Source organism: Bos taurus, chromosome 23 (assembly GCF_002263795.3).
Source record: "Bos taurus isolate L1 Dominette 01449 registration number 42190680 breed Hereford chromosome 23, ARS-UCD2.0, whole genome shotgun sequence".
Lineage (NCBI taxonomy): Eukaryota > Metazoa > Chordata > Mammalia > Artiodactyla > Bovidae > Bos > Bos taurus.
Window position 1 is genome coordinate 18,978,934 of NC_037350.1, and position 15,052 is coordinate 18,993,985.

General features: G+C 47.1%; 1 long non-coding RNA gene across 1 annotated transcript in view; it reads right to left on the reverse strand.

The window, feature by feature from the left end:
• LOC112443836 (uncharacterized) overlaps positions 1 to 9,730 on the reverse strand; it is a 42,169-nt gene extending 32,439 nt beyond the window's left edge. Inside the window, exon 1 of the long non-coding RNA XR_003032230.2 lies at positions 9,582 to 9,730. This is a non-coding gene — a long non-coding RNA (uncharacterized lncRNA). The remainder of the gene's footprint in view (positions 1 to 9,581) is intronic.
• Between the last annotated feature and the right edge of the window lie 5,322 nt (positions 9,731 to 15,052).

The window sequence follows — 15,052 nt, forward strand, 5'->3', positions numbered from 1 at the left end:
AAACATTTGGAGCAACTAATAGCGATGCTGAGCTGTCATGGGCTGGGGAAAGAAATCAGAGATGTGGCAACCCAGCTGAAAAATGATCAAGCTCACTGCTACTCCAGGACTCAGAACCTGTCCTGTGTGTGGAAACACAGCCCTTGTCTGGTTAAAAAAATGTTGCGTTTTCCTATTTGGGACCAAGCTGCAGCCCTTTCGCCCTTGGAGGCTGGGCCCGCGAGGTATGAAAGAAGTGCTCTCAGTTCTAGCCCCGAGCACTTTTTGAAAAGACTGCTTTTCTTAAAGGCACCATATTTTGAAAGGTAACACAAATCTATATTTGAGATTAGAAAAATAAATGAGCAGGAAAACAGTGCAACAGAAAGACGCTCACAAGCCCGCTGGGATGCTTCCCAGCTTCTCAACCCTGGGTCCCCTCACCAAGGGCAGGGCCTCCACCATCAGAGCAAGTGCTGGGTTTCGGCTGAGACAGCCAACAAACGCGCGAACTGATGGGGAAGGAAACGCGTCTTCTGGCTCCACTGAAGAAATGGGAAGTTGAAAGGGGCGCCTGTCTCAGATCACGCTTTGGGGGCTGCGGTGCACACGGATGTCTGGAGGCCGGGTTTCCTGGTCTCTTCTCTTCCCCCAGAGGCTGCAGTGGCAGGGGTAGCCTCATCAGACCCAAGTGGCCAGGAAGGTGTTGGGGTGACAGGTGTTTTGGGTGGAGCTGATATTTGGGGAGACCCTCCTGTTGCACCTCAATTCTCACTGTGTAGCAGCTTGACCAGTTGGATGCTACAGGAGGCCACCCAACCGGTCGGGAGCCCAGTCTGGTCCCTGATCCAGGCCCCTCTCCAGGCTCAGCCAGAGTGATTAAATGGCAATCTGAGGAGGTCACTGTCTCCAGGAAAGCCCTTTAGCACCACCTGTTGCACTCAGCATAAAGACCCTCCTTTCCTCCTGATGTGTCCTCTGGATGAACATCAGGAGGAAGGAGAGGCTTCACTGGTGGAGTTGCTGTGTGCTGAGCTCCTCGTCTGTGCCGGGCAGGAGGGCACAGCCATGAGCTAAACAGGCAACCCCCCAACCCTTATGGTGCTTCCATTCCAAGGGGGTAAGAGAGGCAATAAAAAAACAGATACATGGCAGCTAACAGAACATCTGGGACTTACCAAGTGGCTCAGTGGTAAAGAATCTGCCTCCCAATGCGGGAAACTCAGGTTCGATCCTTGGATCAGGAAGATCCCCTAGAGGAGGAAATGCCAGCCCATTCCGGTATTCTTGCCTGGGAAATCCCATGGACAGAGGATCCTGGTGGGCTACAGTCTATGGGGTGGCAAAAGAATTGGACACAGTGACTAAATAATAACAACAGAACATCTAACATTATAGTATGTTAGATGGTGGTACCTGCTGGAGGGAAATGTAGTAACAAAGGCTGGAGGGAATACAGGATGGGAGTTAGGGAGGCTCAGAGAGCAGGCGACGTTTAAAGTAGATGCTAGAGCCGTGGCTCTCTCAGGGGAAGAGGGGTCCCTGCAGAGGGACGAGCAGGTGCACAGGCCCTGGGGGCTTCCCTGTTGGAAGTGTTCTAGGAGATCGGTGTGGCTGGAGTGGAGTGAGAGGGGCAGAGAGTCCCAGGGATGAGGTCAGAGAGATGCCAAGCCTCTGGGCCTTGTGGGCCGGGCCTCTGATGGGGGCTTTTACTGTAAGTGAGATGGAGCCTCGGGAGGCGAACACAGCCAGGGCAGGATCCGACGTAAGTGAAACGGGATCATGCTGTGTGGACTTAGGTTGAATGAAAATCTCTTAACACACTAGTGAGAACATAGCACTTAATAAATGTTCGATGCTATTGCTGTTAGGCTTATTAAAACTTGGTGGGGAGAGAGGATCACCAGGTGGTGAGCGGTTTCCTATGACAGGGGTGCTACAGGCTGCCTCCTCTGGCTCCTCAACTCAAGGAAATCAGACTGTAAGTGTGACTGGGGCTTCCTGGGCCCTGGGCCTGAAACTAGATGAGCAAGTGTCTAGTTTTGTGATGACCTGCCTCCTAGGGGGAAAGGGCATGTTTTGAGCATCTCCTATATGTCAAGTGCTGAAGCAGATGCTGGGGATACAGTAATGAACAAGACAGATGGCTCCCTGACTCGTGAGTGTCACTGAAGTCAGATCTCCCTCCAGGGGGCGGATATAGGATGGCATTCAACACAGTGTCACACATGTAACTGTGGCAGTCTTTCAGTGATAAGTTAAATAAAAGATCAGGGCACTGTGCCCTGGGATGCATTGCAGGGGGCCTGAACTGTTCATCAAGAAGTCAGAAAGAGAAATATAAATATCATATACTGACACATATATGGGAAAGATGGTACTGATGAATTTATTTCAGGGCAGCAGTGGAGAAACAGACATAGAAAACAGGCCTAAGGACACGGTGGGAGGTGAGAAGGCAGAGGCTGAGGTGTATGGAGAGAGCAACGTGGAAATTTACAACAACATATGTAAAATAGATAGTCAATGGGAATTTGCTATATGACTCAGGGAACTCAAACAGGGGTTCTGTGACAATCTAGAGGGGTGGGATGGGGAGGGTGATGGGAGGGAAGGTCAAGATGGAGGGGACATGGGTGCACTATGGCTGATTCTTGATGTTTGACAGAAAACCGCAAAATTCTGTAAAGCAAATATCCTTTAATTAAAAAATAAAAAGGAAAAAAATTATAAGGAAAACTTAAAAAAAAACAATAAAGGGATGAGTATTTGTTTAAAAAAAAAAACAAAAAAAAAGAGTGACTTCTCTGAGCAAGGGACATTTACGCTGAGAGAGGAAAAGTGGGAAGAAGGTGGCCTGGTAGAAAGCAAGGTGGGTTGCGGCCCTGAAGGAGGGGGATGCCCTTGCAAAGGCCCTGTGGCAGGAAGGAGGAAGTGAATGCCCGGGGTCTGGAGAGCAGAGAGCTCGGGCAGAAGGAGGGGATGAGCCGGAAGAGGCAGGTGGGGCTGGTCAGGGGGGACCTTCCGGCAGGTGAGGATTGGGGTCTTCATTCTGAGTGCAACAGGTGGTGCTAAAGGGCTTTGTATGACACAGTGACCTCACCGGATTGCCATTTAATCACTCTGGCTGAGCCTGGAGGGAGGCCTGGATTGGGGACCAGACTGGGCTCCTGGCTGGTGGGGAGGCCCCTGTAGCATTTGACTGGTCAGCTTGCTACACAGTGAGAACTGAGGTGCAACAAGAAGGTCTCCTAAATATCAGGCCTAAAGGCTCTCTCATTTGGCTCTAGCCTGTGTTAGGATGCTGGTTTCCACCCTCCTCCATTTGAACTAATGCTGTTAGCACTTGATGTAACTATCGGGGGCCCTGGACTCAGCCTGACTTAGAATCCTAATTCTGTCTCTTCCTATCTTGGTGGCTTGGATAAATCTCTCTGCCCACAATTCCTCATCTCCTAAAATGGGCAAAACTACACTTGCAAGGATTAAATGAAATAACACTTAAGGGTCTGTCCCAATGTCTGTAGAAGCGGGCATTTCACCAGATACTAGTTTCAGACTATTTGAATGAATCATCTAATGAGAACTTGTCTCTTAGTTAATAGAGTAGTTTCTATTCCACAAAGGCCCCCAAGAGAGAGAGTGAAAAACGTGATGGTGTGAGATATTGGAGACTGTGACCTTTGCCTGAATGGCCTGCTGGTGCTCTGAGAATTGAAAATATGGACAGTGTCAATGAGACCTGAGGGAAAGGGGGTGAACAAATGCAAGATATGAAGTAGTTTCTCTTTCTGTATAAACTAGTTTCTGAGATTAATAAACTCACTTTAAAGGGAACAAACCAGCAAAATCTTAGAGGGAAACGGTCCCAAAGCATGGGAAGATTGTATGTCAATTTGTGCTGTTGTTCAGTTGCTAAGTCACGTCCGAATCTTTGCACGAATCCCATGAAATGCAGCACACCAGGCTTCCCTGTTCCTCACCATCTCCCAGAGTTTGCCCAAGTTCATGTCCACTGAATCGGTGATGCCATCCAACCATCTCATCCTCTGTCACCCTCTTCTCCTTCTGCCTTCATTCTTTCCCAGCATCAGTATCTTTTCCAATGAGTCAGCTGTTCTCATCAGGTGGCCGAAGTATTGGAGCTTCAACTTGTACAGACTACATATATGAGTGTTTGCATAAATGCATTTATCATTCATTCATTCAACAAATAATTGATTATCTCTTCTATTTCTTTTTTTTTTTTTTTTATCTCTTCTATTTCTGACAAGATGCTGGGCGTCATCTAATGGTGACAAAACTTGTCTACTTCTTCCCGTGGTCCCCCAGGTCTATTTTTTCCACAGGAGACCATAAACTTTCTGACGTGATTCCTCAGTTAAAAACCAAAGGGCAGAACTCTGTTTTTTCAGTTTCACTTGGTATTTTAATTGTGCCTTTAAAGTGTCAAGATTTAATTGTGCATATCATCACCTCTTAAATTAGATTATCTTGAAAACTTCTACTCAAACTCTTACCATTTAAACATTCAAATTTCAAATCCATTCCAATTTTAAACCCTGTTAATGATGAGTCCCAAGTAATTCCTCTGGTGAAGTTACAGAGGATGAAATGTGTCTCACAGCTGATTAAAAGGAAACCAAACACACACACGGTAGATATGTCAAGATTTGTATCCCTAGGGCCACTGAGTCCCATAACCCACATAAATGTGTAGCTCTGATCTTGAACATGAGACATGAGGGGAGTTTATGGGTGTCCCTCCACGATCACATACCTCTTCTGCCAAAATCTCTCTTTTGACATCCCCCCCACCCCGCCCCGAAGAACATGTGATGGTCAGAATTGTGATAGTACAGTAAATTTGCCAAGCAAATTGTGAAGTATGAGTCACGCTGCTATTTGTTCTGCAATTTTGAAAATTGCAAAATTCTTTATCAAGATAGAAACTGAAAACTCTTGAGTGTCACCTTATGAGGAGCCCTGACACTCACGTCAGGCTGCTCTTCTCATTCACTCCCCACAACTCTAGTCACGCTATGCTTCAGCTAGGAGGTACCCCCTGTTTTGTACTCAGCAACCAGAAGACTGCCCACCCTAAGGCCCTTTCCAAAGGCCCTCACAGGCACCTCGCTCTTGGCCTGATCCCCGGCTCGCCTGCCAGGCAGGAGCATGTGGTCTTGGAGACGCCATTTCTCCACCAGCAGCCCCTCCTACTACTCAGGCTCTGGAGTCCGGCTCCCCCTCAACCCAGCTCTGTCCTCGCCAGATGCCTGTCCTGAGGCTGGGATCTCCCTGGCCTGAGATCCAGGTTTTAAAAACTGATTCTTTATAATGCACTAATACCTCAGTTCTTCCAAGGAGGTGTTATCTTAAAGTGACCCTTGGTAGATAACACCTCAATCCAATGATTTTAAGAGTTGTGTTTCATGAAATCCTTCCATAAATGTACCCAAGGATCACCCCACGGAGCCTAGAAACCCTGGAAATCCACCACATGGGCTCTGATAGTATTTGCCTTCTACTTTGGGGCCACCCAGTGGGGGTCAGTAATGGGTGGGCTCTGGAGTCAGACCACCCCGATTTGAACCCCAGCTCTACTACCGACCAGCTGTGTAACGTTGGGCAGGTCATTTAACCTCAGTTTTGTCATTTGGGGAAAACTGAAGAGTATCAGTACACTGTATCTGTCTTATGGAGTTGCCGTTGGAGTAAATGAGTTAAAAATCTGGCACATAATAAATACTATTGAAGAATCTGCTATTATGATTTTACACAGGGCACTTTGCAGGATTTCACGTGGAGGAAGGTTTCCATTGCTTTAAAAAAAAAAAAGGAAAAACAAACAAACAAAGCCCCAAACTCTCGCTACCTTCACTCAAAATATGAATAACTTATTGGAATTCTGCCACCAAGGGTAGGTTTCTTGGCGCCTCTGAAATCCTACCTAAGTGTGGGGCCGAGCTGGCTTTGGGTCTGCACATAGACTGGATCAACCAGCTCACACCCAGCGTTCACATTCGGAGCTGCTGACTTAGAGAGAGGGCTTAAGTGTATGGTCTGGGACGTTTCATTCATTCTAACACTCTATGAGGTTTTTTTTTTTTTTTTTTTTAAGTTATATTAAATGAATAATATTAAGCTTTATTAATGATGCATGCTGAAGCTGTTTCTGCAGTGCAGCGGTTTACACGTTCGCCTCACAATGCATGCTGAGTAATAGTCAACTGACAATGTGACAAGGGGCCAAGTGAAAAAATGTTTCCTGATCTTCCGGGAGGGGGGTCAGACATTATTATCAAAGATCTCTGAGACATGCACGCTTCGTTAGAGAGCTTTGAAACCTCACGCGTGGCTGTCACTCAGTGTTTGAGGGTTAGGGTCGTAAATTTCCAAGGATACCTGCAAATCTCTCCTGGTTCCAGAATAAACATATATGTTGTGTTCTTTCAAGTTCAGTGCTAATTGTGCCATGACTTTGTGTATTTGGAATCTGAGTGCAACTATCATTCAGAGAAACTGTGGGAGAAACGTGGGCTGAAGAATTAGGCTCCTCCACCCCCATCTGGTAGGCTATTGTCTATGGGGTCACAAAGAGTTGGACACGACTGAGCGATTTCACTTCACTTCACCCCGATCTGGGCTTTCCCAATGGCTCAGTGGCAAAGGATCCATCTGCAATGCAGGAGACATAGGAGACTTGGTTCAATCACTGGTGGGGAAGATTCCCTGAAGGGAGGGCATGGCAACCCTCTCCAGTATTCTTACCTGGGAACTCCCATGGACAGAGGAACCTGGTGGGCTATATATAGTTCATGAGGTTGCAAAGAGTCAGACATGAGTGAAGTGACTGAGCACATGGGCATGCACCCTCATACAGGTTGCCATGACTGTCATAGGCTCCTACCTCAGAGCTTTTGCATCTGATCCCTGTGGACTTTTTTGGCCTCAAAATCTCCTCCTCCACACCCCCAGGAGGACTTTCGTGCATGCCGGCTCTCCCATCTCAGGACCTTGATCTCCTGGCTCGAGGCAGAGTTACATACAACTAACAGTCTCTCCCTCTTGTAGACTCCACAGTGCACTGTGCTTACCCTACCTGGCACTTGTCACTAGGCATGGTCAGTTTCTCATACACCCTTGTGAGATCTTTGAAGACTGACTCTGTGTCCAGTTCACTCTTGACTCTGCAGGGTCTGGCACTGGGCATGCCACTGTGCTTAATAAAAGTTTGTGAGATGAATGAATAAACCAGTCCACTTTTCCATTGTGAGTGGCAACATGTTATTGATCGCTTGGCACACGTGTCATAGCTAATTTCTTTTTAGAAAATCTTGAGGTCTTCAAACTTGGAAACCACACCCTGTCTTCCGTCCCTTTTAAGCATTTGTGCAAGCTCAAGGTTTTTATCCCATGATAATGTAACTCTCACATGCAGGATTTAGACTTGGGCTGGGGTTAAAACCGTCAAGAATTGCACTTCCACTGAGTTGCTCCAAGAACATCTACCTGACCTTGACTGAAGAACAAGAATGGGAACCACACACATGCTGTTTAACACAATCGGGGCAATGCTTTCCCACCCTGGGGGCTGTTGGCACATGCCCCACACATACCCCCCATACACCCCACACACTCTTCTATGATGCTTTAAGTGGGGTCCAAAATATTCCATGCAAGCATGCTTAGTCACTTTAGTCATGTCAGACTCTGCGCACCAGGCTCCTTTGTTCATGGGATTCTCTAGGCAAGGATACTGGAGTGGGTTGTCACGCCTTCCTCCAGGGTACCCTTCCAACCCAGCGATCAAACCCACACCTCCCACAGCTCCTGCATTGCAGGCGGATTCTTTACTGCTGAGCCACCAGGGAAGCCCAAAATAGTCCATAGGGTCATTTTATTATAGTTAGGGCTAGAATGATGATGGACCCAATCTCTCTGTTTCTGATTTTAATTTAGGAGTCAGGGCATGGTCTTTTCACAGGATTTCACTGGATCTGAGAAATACATGGTTTTTTGGTGACTCCTCTACCATTTACACTGACTAAGTGACTTCAGTGACAGAACTCCAGACTTACAAGTGCTATCAGAGAGAACAGGAAGCAAATTTTAGGGAAAGTGAAAGTAAAGTTGCTCAGATGTGTCCTACTCTTTGCGACCCCATGGACTGTAGCCTACCAGGTTCCTCCATCCATGGGATTTTTCCAGGCAAGAATACTAGAGTGGGTTGCCATTTCCTTCTCCAGGAGATCTTCCCGATCCAGGGATTGAACCTGGGGTCTCCTGCATTGTAAGCAGACACTTTACTATCTGAGCCACCAGGGAGAGCAGCAAATTTTAGGGAGCTGGTATCAAATGCCCCTGTGACTTTCTCTGGGGGGTCAGTCTTAAATCACATGATTGTTAACCCTAAAGACATTCATGTAGCTTTCAGAAAGAGACAATGTTCTCATTTGTCTCTGCTTAACTTAGAAGGGCATTGTGGTGGTATTTTATTTGCCAAATAAGACCGTAGCTAACTTGTGGGTGCTCACTGCATGCCAGACCCAGAGGTGAGTGCCTTCAAACAGGGTGTTTCATTGATTACCGGCAATAATCTACAAAAGGTGAGAAAATGAAGACTCAGAGGGTCTAAATGGCTTGTCTGAAGTTACCCAAGGAGCTTCTCTGGTGGTCCAGTGGTTAAGGATCCACTTGCCAATGAGATCCCTGGTCAAGGAAGATCCCACACACCTCGGGGCACCTAAGCCCACACGCCACAACTGCTGAAGTCCGCACGCTCTAGGGCCCCTCCGTGTTCCACAGCAAGAGAAGCTACCGCAGTGAGGAGCCACTTGCCGCAGCTAGAGAAAGCCTGAGTATAGCAACAAAGACCCAGCATAGCCAAAAACAAGCAAACAAACAAACAAAACAAATAAATTTGAAAATTTGAACAGTTATCCAAGCAGAAGCTCGTGAGGCTGGGATTTGAACCAACATCCAGCCCCAAAGCCTGACTCTTTCTTCCTTTTATACACATAGGCTCTCCTAATGAACACAGGGCATTTACCTCATTATACTATGACAGCCTTCTCCAGACAGATCAGAGCTTTAGAAAATATTTTAAGAGTTCTCACTCAGATAGATCATCAAATACTGATGTGAATTATTCTGCTTGAGAATTTTCCCCATTTCTTACTCCTTTGTCGATTCAGCTTGGAAACCAATCTCAGGGAACGAAATCTCCCTATACCTATAGCACACATTCTCATCCATCACTTTAAGAGAGCAACAGAGCTGCATACACATCTTCAACTTACCAGGACAGGTGCCTCCGCTTTCAGCAGAAGGGGCCCCTGCCAGACTGTCACCATCCTCTGCGTCCCTCCCCCCTTTCCTCCCAGCCCTGGAAAGTCTGGGGCCCAGTGATGCTAGTGAGGCTGAATTCAGGGACCCTCTTGAACCTTAAGCCTTAAATGGGCCATTTACAGGAAAAGAGCCCTTCTATAGAAGTCTCATGGTGAAGGTGCAAAAGCTGCGTGCCCTTCTGGCCCCCAAAACCCTCACCGTGGGCATGCACAGCCAGGGGCCTTCTCGACATCTTTTGCTCTCATCTTTACCTCTGAAGGACTGAAGGGAGAAATCTGAGGAGCTGGAAATTCCGATGAGCGCTTTGTCTCTCGGTTGTGGTGTTGAGGCTGGGTGAGTCTTATTCTCAGAAAACGGTGAGAGATTGTGGATCAAGGCTGCCAATCAACCTTCATCTAGGGAGAGGGACTGAGTCCCATGGTCAAAGTGGGAAGGAAAATGAGGCAATTAGGAAAAAGTGAAAGGAGGGAGGAGGATGCACTTTTATTTTTTTAAAAGTGCTCTGTATGGAAAGAGGCATATACAGCCAGGGTCTTACACAACAGCAGTGGACTTTGCAAGTTTGCTCTGAGAAAAGAGCAGGAGGGCAGAGCTGGGGAAAACCCACCTGGAACAGGAGTGAATTCTGAGCTGGCAAAAAGTCGTTGATCTTGCCAGGTTCCAACTTTTGACAGCAGCTAAGAAAAAGACACCTGAGAAAATAGCTTCGATTTTATAATTGGGAAAAGGGAACACTCCTCGGGGCTAAAGGCACAGAAAGGGCACGAGGGGCTTTCCTGGGTCTTCTGGAGGTGACTCATTAAGTCTGGGTGTCTGGAGACATTTGGGGTCCCACAAGGACGAAAAAGACACATTTCCTGCCCCGCGAGCTTGGGCACCCACTTTGACACGCTTAAGGCAAAAACCTGTCAGAAAATCGCCTCTAGGCAACAGCGCCCTCTACTGGATTCTTGACTGGAAAACAGTAGCCCAAAGTCCCTCTAATCCCATAGCATCTTCAGACGTTTTTCTGTACGTTAATACCTATCCTGATGTTGGCCTGGACACACACCCAAGAAAGATGAGACACAGTCCCAAGATTGATGAACGAATGGAGGATGGGGCAGCATGAAATTTTCAGACTTCAGAAGACAGAGTCGTTTCCCGGTGTGGGGTTGAGGACTAGAGAAGAGGAGTCATTTGCTGAAGACACACATGGCTGGCAAAAGGCAGCCCTGGGATTGAACCCCTGTCTTGGACACCCATTTTAGTGCTGCCTCACCTGTGACAAAGTGGCCTGTAAATATTCAGGGTGGTTGCCTCTCGAGAGAGGTTCTGGTCATAGAAACCCAGGATCAGTCTAGGAGGGAGGTGGTCCCTTATGCTGTTTCTCTCTCAAAGTCTCCAGGTCCTTGATGACCCACAGACCTGATGTGTGAAGCAGTTCTAAGCCCTGCCCAGCCACAGGTTCTGGACTCTTCTCTGTCAGAGTCACTCCTAGACCAGTGCTGCCCAGTAGAACTTCCTATAATGATATATTGGGTTGGCCAAAAAGTTCGTTTGAATTTCCCCATAAGATCTTATGGAAAATCCATAAGAACTTTTTGGCCAACTCAATAAATGGTTTATATCCAGATGATCCAATATGGTAGACACCAGCCACATGTGACTACTTAGCACTTGAAATGTGGCGAATATGAATGAAAAAACTGAAGTTTAATTGCAATTAATTAGAAATTAAATATCCACATGTATCTTACTTAATGGACAGTACAGTTTTAGAAGGGTCTGTTGACATGTGTCCATCACCTGGAAAACAAGATATAGTTTCCTTGTTTGGTGTCAACTGGTAATTATCAAGGCTGTCTGAAGGGCATGGGACCCAAGAGGCAGAGCAGCTTGTACAAACAGCACTGAAAGCAAAACTCCTGGGGTTGTAATCTGTAATCTTGCTTCTACCCCAGAGAAGCTGCTCGGGTTTGGGAGAGATCTAACTCCCGCGATTTTATATCCTCACCAGTGAAATGGGGCAGGTTGGTGGTTTTTGTCCCTTTGCCACTAAGGAGGCTTTTCATTATTTTTTACCCCCCATGGATTTCCTGTTTAGAAAAAATAAGAGTCAATACTACAAGCAGCATTCATTAAGTAGTCATTGTTACACTTAAAAATTATATACTATTGATTAAAACTTTTATCAGCATGAGCTAACCAGAGTGATCACATTGAATGGATACAATTCCATCCAAAAGAGACAGAGACATAATTAACCTGCCTAGTCTCACAGGGGACACTTGTATGTGTTATGAACAGCTTTGAAAAATAGTTACAGAATCTCTAGCACCCCGTTATTGCCTGTCAGCACATTTAGGGGGCTTAGGGACCCAAATCAGAACCTAGAAGGGATGCTCTCTGCGTCCCACTGGGTCCCAAAGTTCTGAAGCTAAGGAGGCTTGGACACGAGGACCTGGGCCCGGCGTGAGCTGGGGCAGCACCGCTTGTGCAGATCCGGCCTTGTTTGGGGAGGGTGGTAAAACGCATATGGGAAAGCCACGCAAGAGGATCCCACCTGCTTCCGCCCTCTGCTTGTGTGCTCAGTCGCTCAGTTGTGTCTGACTCTGAGACCCCATGGATTGTAGCCTGCCAGGCTCTTCTGTCCCTAGGACTTTCCAGGTAAGAATACTGGAGTGGGTTGCCATTTCCTACTCCAGGGGATCTTCCCGACCCAGGGATCGAACCCAAGTCTGGTGCATCTCCTGCATTGGCAGGTGGATTCTTTACCACTGCGCCACCTGGGAAGCTCCCTTCTGCTTTAGGGCACTGCTTGGGGGCTTCTGGGAGATGCTGAAGTCATTGGTTTAGAGCTGCCCCCAGCGACCCCATCAGGCTGCCTCCCTCCCCTCTGGGCACCGCCTCCACCAGCAGGAGACAGAGCATAAGGTGAAGGGCCATTTGCTTCCCAGCATGCGACCCTCCAAGTCTCGTGGAAGTGCCACAGAGAGGGTGGTGGGAGGAAACCCAGAGCAATGAGGCAGAACTTGAGACAAATTTACACAAGCAATTCCAAGGAAGCTCCTCCTCCCATCCGAGGGTCTCTGAGAGTCAAATGGTTTCTTTGAAGGACAAGCTTGCAGGTTGGGCTCACATCTGGGCAGCACGTCTGCATGCTGGTCTCTGTTCCTCCATGTTCCCTCTGCATCCCTACAGAACATCCTAGCTGTTTTCTGTGAGGGAAAAGATAGTAGTCTGCTCTGTAAGGAAGGAGGCAAAGAGCCCGTGAGGCCAAGGGAACAGGTGAGATTATAAGGTTATTTAGCTGGTGGATGACAGCTCTGGGATCCACACCAGGACAGCTGGGTGACCTGAACCTGGATGATATGACAGAGCCCTCTAAGGAAGAACACAACCTGTGATGATCTAAGCATCCTTGCTTCTGTCACCTGATACCATGTTGGCAAGGAGCTCCCTCTTCAGCTCTCTTTGGTACCCATATCATCAGCACTTCACTGGTGGTAGCCGATTTGTACATATAAGTTTCCATTCTTGAAAATTCTTTTTTTATCCTATGTAATTTTATTCTCCAAGAATGCCAGCCAGGAGATGGAGCCAATCTCTTTGTTCCCATTTTATAGATGTAGTAAACTGAGACCCAGGGAATGACAGGACTTGGGCATTGATTTCAGTGGTTAAGTAAAAAGAGAGCTTTTCTGACTGATATACTGGCCCTTTTGACCAAACGGGCCAAGATATCCATCTTACAATGTCAGTATCCTTCTGACACATTTTGGTGTTGGAGTTTAAGAGGTTTTTATCCAGTCTAGTTTTGATAAGGAATCAGTGCTCTGATCTCAGCAATTTCTGTGGTGCTGACAGAGATCCCCAAATCTTGAGATGCTTCCAAATTCTTGAGAGAACCAGAGTTTCCCAGTGTTGGTATGTGTCAGTGGGCAGCATCTGCATTAATCCTGTCTTTCAGGGACCTGGAAGAGGCCCCCCTTCTCTGGAGACCAGGTGCAAGCTTTGATACCCTGCCTTAATCAAAGCAGCTAGGAAGCATGAAGGTGCTTTGAAAAATCATGGCACCCTGGTCTGGGTGGGGACTGTAGTAACAATCACCCATCTTGTCTGTTCAGGCTGGGGCGTGACAGAGGGCAGTCCACGGGGCTGTTTGTATGGACGTTCCTATTTATTTTTAGATAAACATTAACCGAGCACCTACTATTTGCCAAACCTTGTCTTAGACACTTGCATGCTTATCATCCCTTTGAATAAGGCTCATGTTTAATTTGGGTTTTGTTTGGGGAGCCTACTTGAGCATCTGGAAAAGGATTAAAATAATCATAGCCCTCTCTTTTTCCCCTTCTTAACTTTTCAGATTTTATTTCCCAGGAGATGGTGTTCAGTCGTTTGATTTTACGATTGAAGATGATGAAGGACTCTTTTCTTCTTTTTTTAAACATTAAATGCTTGCCAAGGAGGTGTGTTCTATGGAGGGTGTACATCAGACTGGAATGAGAGTCTGCGGTGAGGGCAGCTTAACCAGGGGAGGGGGCGGCCACATTAATAAACTGAGATCATAGAGGAACAGGGGGGTGGGGAGCTCAGGGCTTTTGTTGGAAAGATATTAATGGGAATCATTCTTACATTCTTAGCTGAAGAAACTATTTGATCTCCTGAGCATAGCTCTGATGTCTCTTATGATATGTATTAAATGTAAAACCCCTTTCCACTCAGAAAGTCATTTGTCAAATCAAGCATTTGGAAGTTTCTACAAAGTTCCAGAGCCTCAGAAAGAAAGATGGACATGGCTGGTCCATCAGCAGCTGTAGTGAGACTGGGACGTTATGATTGGGCTGGAGAAGGTCCTGGAGGAGGGGGGACCTTTCCAGCCAGTTCAGAGCCTCAGCACACGGTCTTTTGGGGTCTGGACTTCGTGGGGTTGGTGGGCAAACAGGAATGGTAGGGTAAAAATAGTTAACCTGACAGTGATAAAGGGCCCGTTAGGTGCCAGGAACAGAGCAGGGGGGTTAAAATCCACTTTCTCATCTAATGAGGACAGTGGTCTCATTGAATTTGGGTTTTGTTTGAGGAGGGCACTTGAGCATCTGGAATAGGATTAAACAATCATATCCCTCTATTTTTCCCTTCTTAACGTTTCAGATTTTACTTCGTAGGAGATGGAGTTCACTTGACCATGGGTGATGACTCCTCTTTAAGGGCGTGGTAGGGTCGGGAAGGAGGAGGAAGAGGGCAGGAGGGTAGAGAAGGATGGCCTTACGCTGCCCTTGCTGTTTTAGTCACTAAGTCCTGTCTGACTCTTTTGCAACCCCATGGACTGTAGCCCACCAGATTTCTCTGTCTGTGGGATTTCCCAGGCAAGAATACTGGAGTGGGCTGCCATTTCCTTCTCCGGGGATCTTCCCAACTTAAGGATCGCACCCACGCCTCTTGCATTAGCAGGCAGATTCTTTACCACTGAGCTACCTGGGAAGCCCCATTTTGCCCTTAGGGGCATGCTATCTCATGGACAGACAGAGAAAAATGGGCCTTCATTCACTGTCTTTTTGGGGTGCTCATGAAAGATATGTCTCTTCCATTGGGCTAAGATTCCAAACTGTCTCCTCCATTGGGCTAAGATTCCAAACAGCTAGGTCACTAGGGTATCAGATCTGAAGCAGGAGCCACACATGACCTCCTGAAGCCCCCGTTAAAACGCCCCTAAAATTCCCTTTGAGAGAAGAAATAT